This window comes from Aythya ferina (assembly GCF_964211825.1).
Source record: "Aythya ferina genome assembly, chromosome: 21".
Taxonomy (NCBI): Eukaryota; Metazoa; Chordata; class Aves; order Anseriformes; family Anatidae; genus Aythya; species Aythya ferina.
The window spans coordinates 6,145,712-6,158,178 of record NC_140319.1 but is presented as its reverse complement, the minus strand read 5'-3'; the positions used below and the strand labels follow the sequence as shown (position 1 = coordinate 6,158,178).

At 46.3% G+C, this 12,467-nt stretch overlaps 1 protein-coding gene across 4 annotated transcripts in view; it reads left to right on the top strand.

The window, feature by feature from the left end:
• Positions 1-12,467, top strand: part of RERE (arginine-glutamic acid dipeptide repeats) — a 223,897-nt gene that overhangs the window by 58,398 nt on the left and 153,032 nt on the right. The window lies entirely within an intron of this gene.

Here is a 12,467-nt window from a genome sequence, read left to right as displayed (position 1 = left end):
GTTGAGTAAATAGAAACCTGGTAGTGATGTGCACTGCGAAACCGGCAGGAGCAGCACTGGGTTGGAGCTCCCCGAGCTGTTGAACGTGGTCTACAAGCAGCCGGGGTTTGCCCGCGTGGACGTGCCGAGAAGCGCGTGGCAGTGCAGGTGGTAGCTGCTGCTGCACCTGCACGTCGGGCTCGGCCTTGCCCAACCTCAGCAGAGCCAGCGTGGGCATTTTGGGGTCCTGTGCACACCTGCCTTCTCACTGACTCACCCAGTGCATCACCCGCAGCGGTGCTGATGAGAAATACTGAAAGAAGGAGCCGGCGGCTGCAGGACTGCTGCTGTTCCCTTCCTGTGGTTTTTGGGGGTGAGAGGAGCTCGGGGGCTGTTTTGGCAGCCACTTCGTTAAACTAAATGCAGATGAGATTGGATGCTGCTCCGTGGCAATGAAGTTGCTGCTGGGCAGAAAATACCTAACAGAGAATTCGAAAGGTTTTTAAAAATTTCAATAATTGAGTCATAATCAGTTCATTTACTGCAGGTTATAGGTCCGTAAGGTATTGCTGCCTGCTGCTGTCTCTGGAGCATGCTGAATTCAGAGAACTCATCTCAAGGCTTTGAAACGCTTTGGAAAAGCAGGTTCAGAAGTCGGCTGACCTTTCAAATATCCTGCTCGGGTAATTTTTGATATTTGATGGATATAACTAAAAACAATCTTACTGTGGTCTGACTGAAGAATACAAAAATAGGTAATTGTGGTGTCCGTAGTGGATTCTCCTCCCTTGTGCATGCGTGTTGGTGGCTGGAGCTGCCAGCTGTGCAAGGGCAGTTGAAGCAGGAGCTGCTGGTGCTGGATAAGCACTGCTCCTTTTGAACTTACCATCCCAAAATGACTGCAGGCGATGGTCTTCGTTTGCTGATCTGTTCTGCCTGATGGCCCCGTGTTCAGACAACCTACATCTTCTAATTTTCTTTGCTGTTACTCAAGCAGGAACCACACAAACCTCATGATGGACTATTTCCTAATTAGCTGGTCACTGCCGTTACTATCCTACACGTTCAGCCTTGGCTGATGGCGGTGTGGGAGGAAGCTGGCCCTTTGATTAAAATGAAATCGTTACAATTGTACATTACATGTGGAACAAGGGAATCGTGCCTTAATATTAAGGGGTGATTTGAGTTCTTACTATTTGAAGAGGCGAGGAGATAGTCAGGGACTTGGGATACTGACATTGGCTGTGATACACCTGTATGCAAGGGCAGTGTAGGGTTTGTTTTTAAGTGGTAGAGATGAAATAGAGGGGAGGAGGTGGGTGGATGCTTTGTTTTCTGGGTCTTAGGGGAATAGCCTGCACCAAAGGTCACTGCAGATCTGCCAGGGCTGGGGCAAGCTGGCTGTCTTTAGGGATATCTACAAGGTTTTAGGGTGCAGCTGTGCTGGAAGTCAGATCCCAACACGGCCAGCTTTGCTTCTTTATCGCTTAAAATTTTACCATACGACCTCTGAGACACAGACCCCCTTGGCAAATAGCTTTTAACACGTGGTTTGAGATCTTTAGCACGGGATGTAAAAAGGTAACAAAGCATTGCACTGCCTTACTGCAGGTGAGCTCGTATTCAAACAGCCCACCTGTCTCACAACTTGTTCCTTCTTGCTCACCATGCTGTTTGCTTTTGGGCTGCTGTTGCTGCTGCCTCATAGCAGAACCTGCTCGTGGAGCCCACGAGTGGAGATCGAAGGGCACGCTTCCTCTAGGTAGGTTTTACTACTTAAAGTACTAAGCGTCTGTTACCCTATTCTGTAAATGCACTAAAGGAAGTGAGATGTAATTTAATACATTACAGTTGTTAAGTATTACGAAATTATGAGGAATATGCTGACCGTTTGCTGGAGGCAGCCTCTAATACGAGGCAGAGATCAAGCCTGCGTTTCACACACGAATAAGCACTCTTAATCTCCTGATTACAACAGTGCTTCTGTGCTGGGAGGAGAGGCTTTGTCGGGAAGAAAATTCGGATGTCTGCGCTGTCATTAAGCAAAATAAGCTGCTGCTCAGAGAAAATGAGACTGTCTGAAATGAAAGACGGGTTCTCTTGACAGAAAGCTCACTTGTCTGGATGCCTGTGTAAGTCTTTTAAAACAGTGGGCAACCAAACACGTGGCCTGCTAATTTTTTATTGCTCTTTGTGATAACTTTGTACAATTTTCCCCCTTGTTTTGAGATGGAAAGAGCAGAATTTCGCTGCAATTCCAGTGTTGTGGAATTTGGTGGGGCTTTATTTAGTCCGGTAGACATCACAGCTCTCAGGGTGCTGCTCTCTTTAGATGGAAATTGCTTTAATTATGGCCATGTTTCAGTGGAAACGTCTGGTCAGTCAGCTCGATGGAGCAGCCCACCCTGCAGTTACCCTTCCATTTTGAGTAATTCAGCTAAACGCTTGTGTGGAGTGCAGTCAAACAGCTAATGTGGCCCGGGACCACAATTTTTGCCTTTGATTGCCGCTCAGAGAAAGGTTTTTCCAAAAATAACCTGCTCTAGTTTTAGTTTGAGTGGTTTAAATGAAGATATTCTGGAGGCTTTTTAGAAGATGAAAGGCTTGGGGAAGGGCAGGGGTTTGGAGAGGGGAAAAGGATCCAGTGGAGAAGAGGCAGGGCGGTGTATGGTGAGAAAGCAACGCTGGGAGGAGTATCTACCCAATTGTCAGGGAGGAAGGCACCAAAATAAAAACCAGGATGGAAATTTAAATCAGTTATGGGTAGGCAGAGATCTATGTGCAGTTACTTTTGTTGTTATGGGCTCACTCAAATCAGTACACCCCAGTGAATGTTTTCAGTATCGTGCCATCGTATTTTTCTTAAATGACTTCACAGGAAGGCAGAGGTGTGTGATGCACTGGTAACTCTGATGATGATGTGTTCCTTTTAAAATTAGAGCTATTGTAAAATGGGGGTGTGACTCCACTTCATGGCAGTGTTCTTCAGCGTTGCTGTTGTGTGCCAGGAATTTCTCTGTATGCTTTGATTTCTTTCTTGGTGCTTCCCTGCTCTGAATTCACAGCGTTTGTAAGTGCTTGTATTCTCTCTTTTAGGAAATAGACCAGAGATCTCTTTTTCTTTGTTCTGAGTTGATTCACAAGGAATTCATATGAATGGCATTCAAGTTCTGCCCTTTTTTCTGCTTCTGAAAATCTGTTGTGTGGTTCCAAAACCTCTCATCAAATGAATTTTCCTACAGTACACAATGATTTCTCAGAGGAGGCGTGATGTGCTTGCTGGTGCGTGGCTCGATCCCATGACTAGTGTGACGTGGTGGCAGGTGGCTGCTGCTGCTTTTGGTCCAGGTTTGCTGCCCTGGTCCTGTTTTTTGTCTCCAGCTTGTATTTAGCTGGCTGGTTATCCCCCAAATCCGCTTCTGGCTTGGTTGCTGGAAGGCAAATAGAGCAACCGTGGCTGATAAAACCAGAGCATTCCCCCCAAATCTCCTCTGTTTCGCAGCAAATTCTTTTCAACTTTTCTTTTTTAAATATTGTTAAGCAGCCTTACAATGCAGATGTTTTCTTGGCTCCAGACGACGCTACGTTCCCTGGATAATAGCTCTTGCTACAGCAGCAGCTCTTTACAGGTCCCTTGGGCCTTTTCTCCCCTGAACAGCCCTTTAAAGTGAGGGAGCACGTTGTATTATAGGAACACTTTAAGAAGTCCTATCTTTTTTTTTTTAATGGCGTTCTGGGACTGCTACTTAGCATTACTCAGCCCTATATTGTAATAATCATTTACATTAGCCTGAATGACTTTGGAGGAAGGGAAGCAATACATGGCTTTGTATTACTGCCTGTTGATCGTTGTTTGTTCCCATGTATTACACCTCTAGAAGCCATTCCAGCACCTTTTTGAACCACCAGAGGAGCTCTGAGCATCACGGCTTGGTTGAATGGATCAATGCAGAGGGCTGGGACCTGAATTTTGACACTTCAGGGTTCACCCGTCTGCTCAGCTCTGCTGCTGCTTGCTGTGGGTGAGAGGTGACTGGGGCTAGGATGTTGGGGGGCTCACTTTAGAGGTTTTGGCATCACGGGCTGAGCTCTGCACTGGTGGCAGCCTCATAGCTTGGCGTCTGCAGGCAGCTGAACAGCCACAGAGAAGAGAGGGTAGGAAGTTGGGCTCATTTATCTGAGCCTGGGAGATGTTATTGGGAGCACAGAAACTTTCTAACGCTATCGATTTGAGGTTGCTGCTCTTAAAGAAATTGCATTTCTCCCCGTAATTATTTGGAATTGCATTACTTTCCTGGAAGCCTATGTGTAAAACTGTCAATGTTTTCAGAAGGCCTTTCTCAGCAGGCTGATGTGAATGTGGGATGGCAGCTGGGGAGGCAGGAGCAGAGACTTCCCCCCAAGTATTGTTATATTTCCCCCCGGTCCTTCAGTCCACCTCTGTTCAAAGCTGGCTGTCTCATAAAAATGTTGTCCTTACTACCTGAATTTAGGACCTCTTGCAGGTAGCTAACTGTGCTGCCTGTCCTGAGCCATTCAGAACGACACACAGTGAAATTTCCCGTTCCTCTCTTAGACCTTCACTGCTCCAGCCTTTAAAAAGCCTCGCAGTTGCCAGGTGATGCTGGTCATTTTCTGCAGGGGGGGTTTTAAGGTACCTGAAATGTTCTTGAGTGAAATGAAGTGAAACGTGTTCCTCCTCTGCAAGTGTGAGTCTGAAGGTATGTAGACTATCGCTTTCTGTTGCTAAATAGAGAACTAACTTGCTAGTCACATGAAATTTTGTTTTGGGGAAGAATCTCCTTCACTCTTTCTTCTTCCTCGGGGGGGAAGCTGCAGCGTGGCGCTGCACAGCCTCTGAGCTCAAAGCTGTGAGCACATTTGATGGAAGACACGGCCCAGAGACGCCTCCAGAGAGCTTTTGTTCTCCTTTTCTCAGGTCAAGTCTGGCAAATAGCGAGGGGGGAAATGAGGCCGTTGCCTGCGGTGAGGAGCACGTTGGGTTTCTGCCCTGCCTCCAGTGGCAACTGCTGCTCAGCCACGAGCTGCTGCTGAAGGCAGTGCCTGTTTGTTGCTCTGCACGCCGGCTTCCTTGGCCATTTGGGGATGATTAGTGGCGAGCAGTTCAAAGTGAACAAACACGCTTTTAATTGCATGCACTTACAAGAGCTCTGAACTGTAAATATGTAACTCGTAATGACCATTACTGGCCAAAGTGTTCCAGAGCTGTGTTTGTATTGTAAACTCCAAGCGCAGTGAAGGAGATAGGGAAGACAACTGATAAAAGGCGTATCAGTCATTGGAGAAAGACTCGGAAGAGCTCCTGAACGGGCCCAGAGCAGACTTGCTTCCAGGCAGGAGGGTGCAGGCTGGTCCCATGGGCACTGGGGAGCAGGCAGTGGGACCCATCATCACCCACCCCGCTGTGAAGCTGGTAAGGCAGCGGCATTGGCAGGGCCCTTGGAGCACAAGGTATGTGGTGGGGGCACCAAAAACCTGACCATTGCTACGTTTATCAGTGTTTTGTGCTTTTCTGTGTCCAAACAGAGCAGCTTGAGCTAAGGTTGTACCCCTGGAGTGTTGCACTTGGGGTGCTGGGGTGGAGAAACACGTTCCCTGTGGGCTAGGCACAGTCTGACTCCTCTGTGTGGTCTGTAGCCATGCTGTAATTATTACAGAAATGGAATTGATAATATGGAGGTTGTCAGAGGCATTGAAGAAGCCTGCCTTGCTGTACCAAAGAGGAGATTTCTCATTTGGCTCACAGAATATAGATAATGAGGGCTCTGCCTCACACATTCTCCTACAGAAAGAAGGTCTGCTGCAGGTGCTGCTGCTGCTTGGGGTAGCCGGACAGATGCTGCTGTCTGAACATTGTTTTACTTTCTGTAACATCAGCCAGCAAGAGTTCTGCTGGTTCCGGGCTGTCTGAGTTGCTTGGATTTTTCGTTTTTGATTTGATGTTAGAATAGGACTCGCAGTGACATGGCTGTGTTTACTTTAATAACTGGGTCTTCCTTAACATCTTCTGAAACTGCTTCCAGATTGTTTTTTCAAACTACTGACTAAAAAAAAAGTCACTGTGCAACATGCCAGAAGAATTTGTAGTGAAATAACCTTTTCTCAACTCCATCCCTGCCAAGCTTTCATGTTTCAGTTTTCCAGGTGCAATTATCAGGAACAGAAGAAATGTTGAGCCCCAAAGTAAAGGGTTAACAGAGCAGTATTACACCAGCACAACAACTAGTGCAGCAGCAGTAAGGACTGCTTGAAAATCAATTTTTTTGGCACCCCGTCTGCGTTTGGGCTCGGGATGTGGCAGCTGACAGGAAATACAGTAGGTAAACTCAGCGTTACCAGACTTGGGGCAGATATCTTTGGGAAAACCTCCCACTGGATCTAGCGTGAAATACTGCACGGGTGTAACGGTAAAAAGCTCTTGCTGCAGCTTTTTTTTTTTCCCTTCTCTCCTTCCTAAGCTGCCCTCTTTTTAATTTGACTTGAGTTCGCAACCTGTGTGGTGTCGCAGGGCTGCTGGCTCTGGCTCTCGAATTTGAGCTGACAAAGGGTGGTGAGGCTGGGGGAATGCTTGTTCTGAGGGGTATCTGGAATGAACTCTTAAAATACTTTGTCACCTCAATGTCTGCAGCTCCTCTTTTCAACAGCAAGTAGAAGATAGGGGAGGAATGCGGGAGAAAGTAGATAACAGATGTGCTTGGCCTTTTCTGGAGCTTAAAGGTTAAACTTGTGTGCTTCCACGGAGAGGTCGAGCCCATGCAGTTAATTAGCTTTATCATCAAAGGTGGGATCTTGAAGTTTGAGCTGTGTACAGGCGGCTGTGGGTGCTTGGTTGGGCTGTTGCAGCTGAGATTTCCTGGTCCCAGTGCTGCCTCGGCAGGCTCCCTTTTCACAAATGGTCTCGAAAATTTTTCCTAAAGCAGTCCTTCAAACCTAATGAATGTATGGGGGAGTCTTTGTGGGCTGATTCTTATTTATTTAGTCCTGTGCACCAAAAGAAGTGTATGAACTTGAAAAATTCTTCCTTGAAGAAAATCTGAAGAAGTCTGTGGAAGGAGCTCTCATGCCAGCGACTGCAGCACGTAGTTCCTTTAATCTGGCATTTGCTGAACACAGTGCCTTTTTATCTTGCAATATGAGACTGAAAGCTTCCAGAAGAATGGTCCTGTTGTGTTTATTAAGACTGCTAACACATGACCAAACAAATCTTGTTAAAAGACTTATCTGTCTGGCTGCCTTAAACAAGAGGAGCTCTCCTCCATGGTTTTCCTTACCCTGCCTACTCCGTTGCCTTTTTATTTCACTCACAGCGTTTCTGTTGGACTTGCTTTCGCGTTATCTTTAAAACCTGACTCTTTAAGCATTTAAACCTCTTAAGTGGCATTAATGTGCAGAGAGGTGCTCTGTGTGCCCTTTGCTCTGGCAGTGGTCTCCAGGTGGGTAGAGCTGCCTGGAGGGGGTGGCTGCAGATCTGGCTGGGATAATTCACTGCTTGGGGGCTGTGCTGTCCTGGCTCGGATGGGAGGAGGTGGAGGCTTTTGTACTTGACAGATAGTGGAGCTTGGATTAGAGAAAGATTTAAAACTCTGGGAAAAGCTCAACCAGGTGCATTCGTGGTAGTGGTCATGTGAAAATTGCTAAGAACAACTGCACTTGAGACCTTTAAATGAAGTTTAAAAGGCTAAATTGGGCCTGCTTGGCTTCTCGTAAGATTCTTTGGCAATAACTTTTGTTTAGTTTGTGTTTGTATAGTGTGAGTGCACACCCGCTGAGTTTGGTACTATTTATGTTGTGTCTTGGCTCCGTAGAGCCACAAGCCTGGCACGCTGGCCAGAGCAGGAAATGCTTCCATCCAGTTTGCTTCTGGATTCTGCTAGAGCTGAAGGAGACTTTGAGGCACATTTTGGAACCTTGTAAAGTAGCAAAATGCCGTAGGGGCAACGCTGTGATTTGCTGAAGCAGCTGCTTTTGGACTTCCCTGAGCTTGGGGTGCTTACTGCCACCTTCCCTCATTGTATCCAGCCCCCCTAAAGCTCCTGTCTCCTACCAGCATCCTGGTTTCTCAGTTGGTCTCGGGAGGACTGCATGCTTTACCAGGAAGGGCACTTGGATGTGATTTGAAGTTGTGGGTGTCTGCATCGCTGCTGGAGAGCAGAGAGCAGAAGGGTGCAGCAAACGGCTCTGCAAACACACTCCTGGCATGTGTTTGACTTCAGAGCAGCTGAAGATAACGAGGACCTTTAATATTTGAATTCAAGTGTAGGCTGGGTCGGGGTTGTGTTAAATGGAGCACGGACACTTTGTGGAGGCAGGAAGGCACCGTGCATTGAACCAGCTTCTCTTCCTGGTGGAGAAAGTTCTTTCAGGACAAGGAGTTTTAAGAATTGCTGCACAGTAATGACTTGTGAGCTCTCAGAGTATTTCCCACTCTTCACCTTGTTAATCTTAAAAATGGCATGAGTGCCTGTATTCCGCTAATAGTTTGTTGTATTTTGATCGTGTTTCTCGTGTGCTTCATGGTGCCTGAACCAAAGAGCAGTAGGGACTTAGGGGCATTGCTGCCAGAAGGAAACACGGAAATAAAATTCTCCAGTAGTGTTCGACTGCTTATCGTGGTTGTTCTTGCACAGATATTTTATGGAAATGACGCTCTCTAAGCTGCTGATATCTTGAAGGAGTTGTCAGTTGGACATTATTTAATAACTGGAATCAGAGAAACGAGCTGTTAGGATGGGTTTCCTCTTCATTAGGATTTGGTTCTTATTTCTCTGACCATTGCTCTTAAATGCTTATGTGCTGTTGCTTGTCATGTAGCATCTTCTGTAAATCTAGAACAGATTAGGAGAGCTTTTTCTTATGGGAAGCAACTGATGGCATGTAGATGGAGGTGGTTATCCCATAACATACATAATAAATTTGGATAAGTGGGTGAATCTCAAGATTATTTAAAAAATATATTAAAATACAGTGTGATTGCAGAGAGAGGCTAACATTACTTCCTGAGGTTTTACTGTATTAAATGAGGGGCCAGGACTGCTCTGCCATTCCTTCATACACCAGCCTCAGCCATTGAGGATTGAATGTTCCTCTAAGCTAAATTATTTCTTTCCTTCGAGATTTATCTCTAAGAAATTCCCTACGGATGAAGCAGCAAACCAGTATCAAAGGCAGTTGTTAATCTTCCACCTGTGGGGCTGTAATCTGATTTTTTTTTCTGCAGCACGATGACAGAAGCAGCTACTTTGGTGGTTGTCTGGTACAGTGCGAACGGAGAGCTGCCAAGGAGTAAAATTACTGCAAACCCAAGCCACTGAACTTGCCAAGAAACACCGAGATTCTCAATGTATTTCCTTCTAATGGCCTGATCCAGATTTAAACATCTGTGTAATTACTGTATTTGGCAGTATACATGATGTATTGTCCCAGTTTACTTTAGAAAACAATAAGCAAGGCTCAAAATATTTCCCTAGTTTTTGTACCAGCCTTCGTTTTATGGGCTCCATCTCATTCGTGCATAATTACGCATAGAAGGATAAAAGTCCTTAACCCGCCCCAGCGCCTGTGATTTCTGAGGGATGCTGAGCCAGCAGGTGAGCGTGCACAGCATTTACAGTTTGGGTAGGGGTGATCAGGCAGCAGGATAGCTTTTAAATGCGGAGATCTTCTCCGTATTGACGCCTGCTGCTGTCTGCCAGGTCACTGCTGGCTTTCGGGTCTGGGGTTAGTGGATAAAAAGTGGGCAGGTAGGAATGGGAAATGGTGCGTGTCAGCGGGGAGGCAAAATATGTCTAGAAATCTTTAAAGCATGTTCGGGTCATTGTTTAAATGACAAATTATTGAATGCTGGTGTGGTAATGACGACTTAATTAGTGGTTGCTGCTAAAATAGTTTTTCTTTGCTCTTCTGGCAGTCCTGCTACATGGTTGAGGTTTCCCTAGCGGTTGTGCAACTGCTCCAAGGGTTCAGTGGCTGCTCTCTTCTGAGAGGCAAAAATAGTCGCTGGTCCTGCCAGCAGCTTGCCTTTGCCTGTGCCCACAAAAAGTGGTACAGAAGATGGGTGGAAGAGCAAGGGGAAGTGCACTTGGTGTGTTATTTCTGGAAGAGATTTGCCTGCCGGCCCCACGCAGCTCATGGTGCAGTCAGGGTGCGTTGACCCGCGGTCAGACTCTGCTCCTGTACAGAGGTTTCCTTACAATCTTCTTCCAAAGCCAAGGCTGGCAGGGGCAGCTTGCAAGGAAATTGTTTTTCCTGAATCCTTCACACAGCTATTTCTGGTTCCTTGAGACATAAAGCAAGAGGACCTCAGGATGTTCAAGATGCGGATAAAATTAACACGGGTGAATTGTCTGTCAGTTACTATCAGCTTCAGTTTACTTCTGTTCTTGATTTCACTGAACACAAGACAAAAGGACCAGCTCCTTGCCTTTTTTCTCTCAAGTTCTCCAAAATGACCCAAACTAGAATGTTACATGTTAAACAGGGGACAGCAGAGAGATGCTACAAGAAAGATGAGAGGCCATAGGAACAGCTCTGGAAAGAACTTTTTGTTAGGCTTCAGTTTCTTGTTCTTCCTAACTCACAAATGGAGTCCTTGGGAATTGGAGCAAGTATCTAAGAGTGGCTGTAAGTGGCTGCATCTTATTTATCTGTGGAGGTCACTGAAATAACCTAATAGGTGTATCCTGTAGCCTGCAGTTCCTAGGCTCTACAGACCGCACACAGATCTCGTGTACGTAGGTTGAGACACCACTGCTTGTAATTTTAGATTGCCTCAGGGAAGTAATTAGCTTTCATTCAAAACATTTATTTACTCTCTAAAGTGAATTTTGTTGCATCTACAACAGGAGGAAAAAAAATGCACTTGCTGTTGGGGAATTCTGTAGCCTCTAGAAATTTAAGGCACTTCTTATTGCGTCCCTGTAGACCGGCGCTATCACTATTAGCTGCAGCTTCTCCGGCAATTGACAGGTTCATTGTGGGCTTCTCTCCTGGAGCTGCAGCGGGCTCCCCTGGTGTGTTATCGGGACGATGGCAGCTGCTATGAGGAGGAAAGAAAACAGAATCATTTCTTACCTGGATGATTGGTTCGTTCGGGAAATGCCTGAGAGGTTCGAGCCCCAGCCCGAGCTGTGTCAGCAGAAGCAATTTGTCTCTCTCTGGCTATTGCCGTTGCTGGAGGTAGGAGTCAGCAGGGACAGGAATATATCGTAGCCTGGGGTTTGGGTAGCACCGAAGAAATTTCAGATACACAGGTTCACCGACTTCTCGGCTGACTTATTAAAAATCAAAGTAGTCTTTTTCTTCTGGAATGTGGTTTCAAATACTTAATGGGTGAGCGTTCAGCCTCTGTAGGTCCCTGACTTCTGCGCTGGGAAGTGCTCTGGTGTTCTGCCCAGTGGAATAATTTCCAGTTACAGCAGCTTGTTCGAGTTCCTTCAGTGCTGCACATCGGCAGTGGAATGGGGTTTGTGCTTCTGCACGTGAATTCAGAGGCCTCGTATAGTTACTGTGGCTGTGTTTTTACCAGTGGTGTAGAATCTGTGCTGTAAGGTGGGGCTGAATTGTCCTAATGACCGTGTCCTGTACTCCTTTGAGGATCTCATCAGTAAATAGTATTGGGGTCTGTTGGAAAAGAAAATAGAGCTACAAGATAGAGCTTTGGTGTTCTATTCTAGAATATTGGGATATCCAGTGCCTTTTCTGAAGGGACGTGTGACCAGCTTCTGTGAGCTCTTCCAGGGTTTTAGGATTAGAAAAAAGGAAGAGGGTGGAAGTGAGGGGGAAAACAAAGTACTTATAGAGTACTTCTCTCTTTGGTTGTACTTAATTTATTTTTTCTCCTGCTGAAAGCAGAGCACTGGGTTGCCCAGTTCTTACCCTGAATTGATTTAGGCCAAATCGATCTCTTCTCTGTTAGACACCTGCTGGAAAAGGTTCCCAAAATGTTTGTGCTGCTGGCTGGCGTGCGAAGATGCAGCATGCAGCCTGTCAGTGTAGATCAGCTTGATCCGAGCACCAAAAGGACATTTTAAGGAAACTCCCTTTTGAGCCAAAAGAAGAATGGGGCTGGTACTTCTGAACCTTTTTGTTTGAACTCAGCAGGGGTCTCCTGGGGGCTTGCTCCAGGGTGCTGGGGCAGGGAGAAGGGCAGGCAGCTGTTCTGGGCACTGGGCTGTGGTTCGGGGGTCCTGGCCCACACATCTGAGCTTGCAAATGCTCTTGTAGCAGTGAGTCTAATTTTTTAAAACATGCATTGAAGGCAAAAAATAATGCAGTCGACGTTACGAGTATTGATTAAATGATCAGGGAGGTAAAAGCACAGGATTATCTCTTCCCATTCTGTTCCCCAGCAGGAAACCGAATGTGCAAAGCTGATGGGTTATAAAATCCACCTCCGCGTGCTCTGTCATTGGTAAAGCAAGCATGAAAGTTGTCTTTGATACGCGGAAAAGCAAATTTTGTGAGTGCAT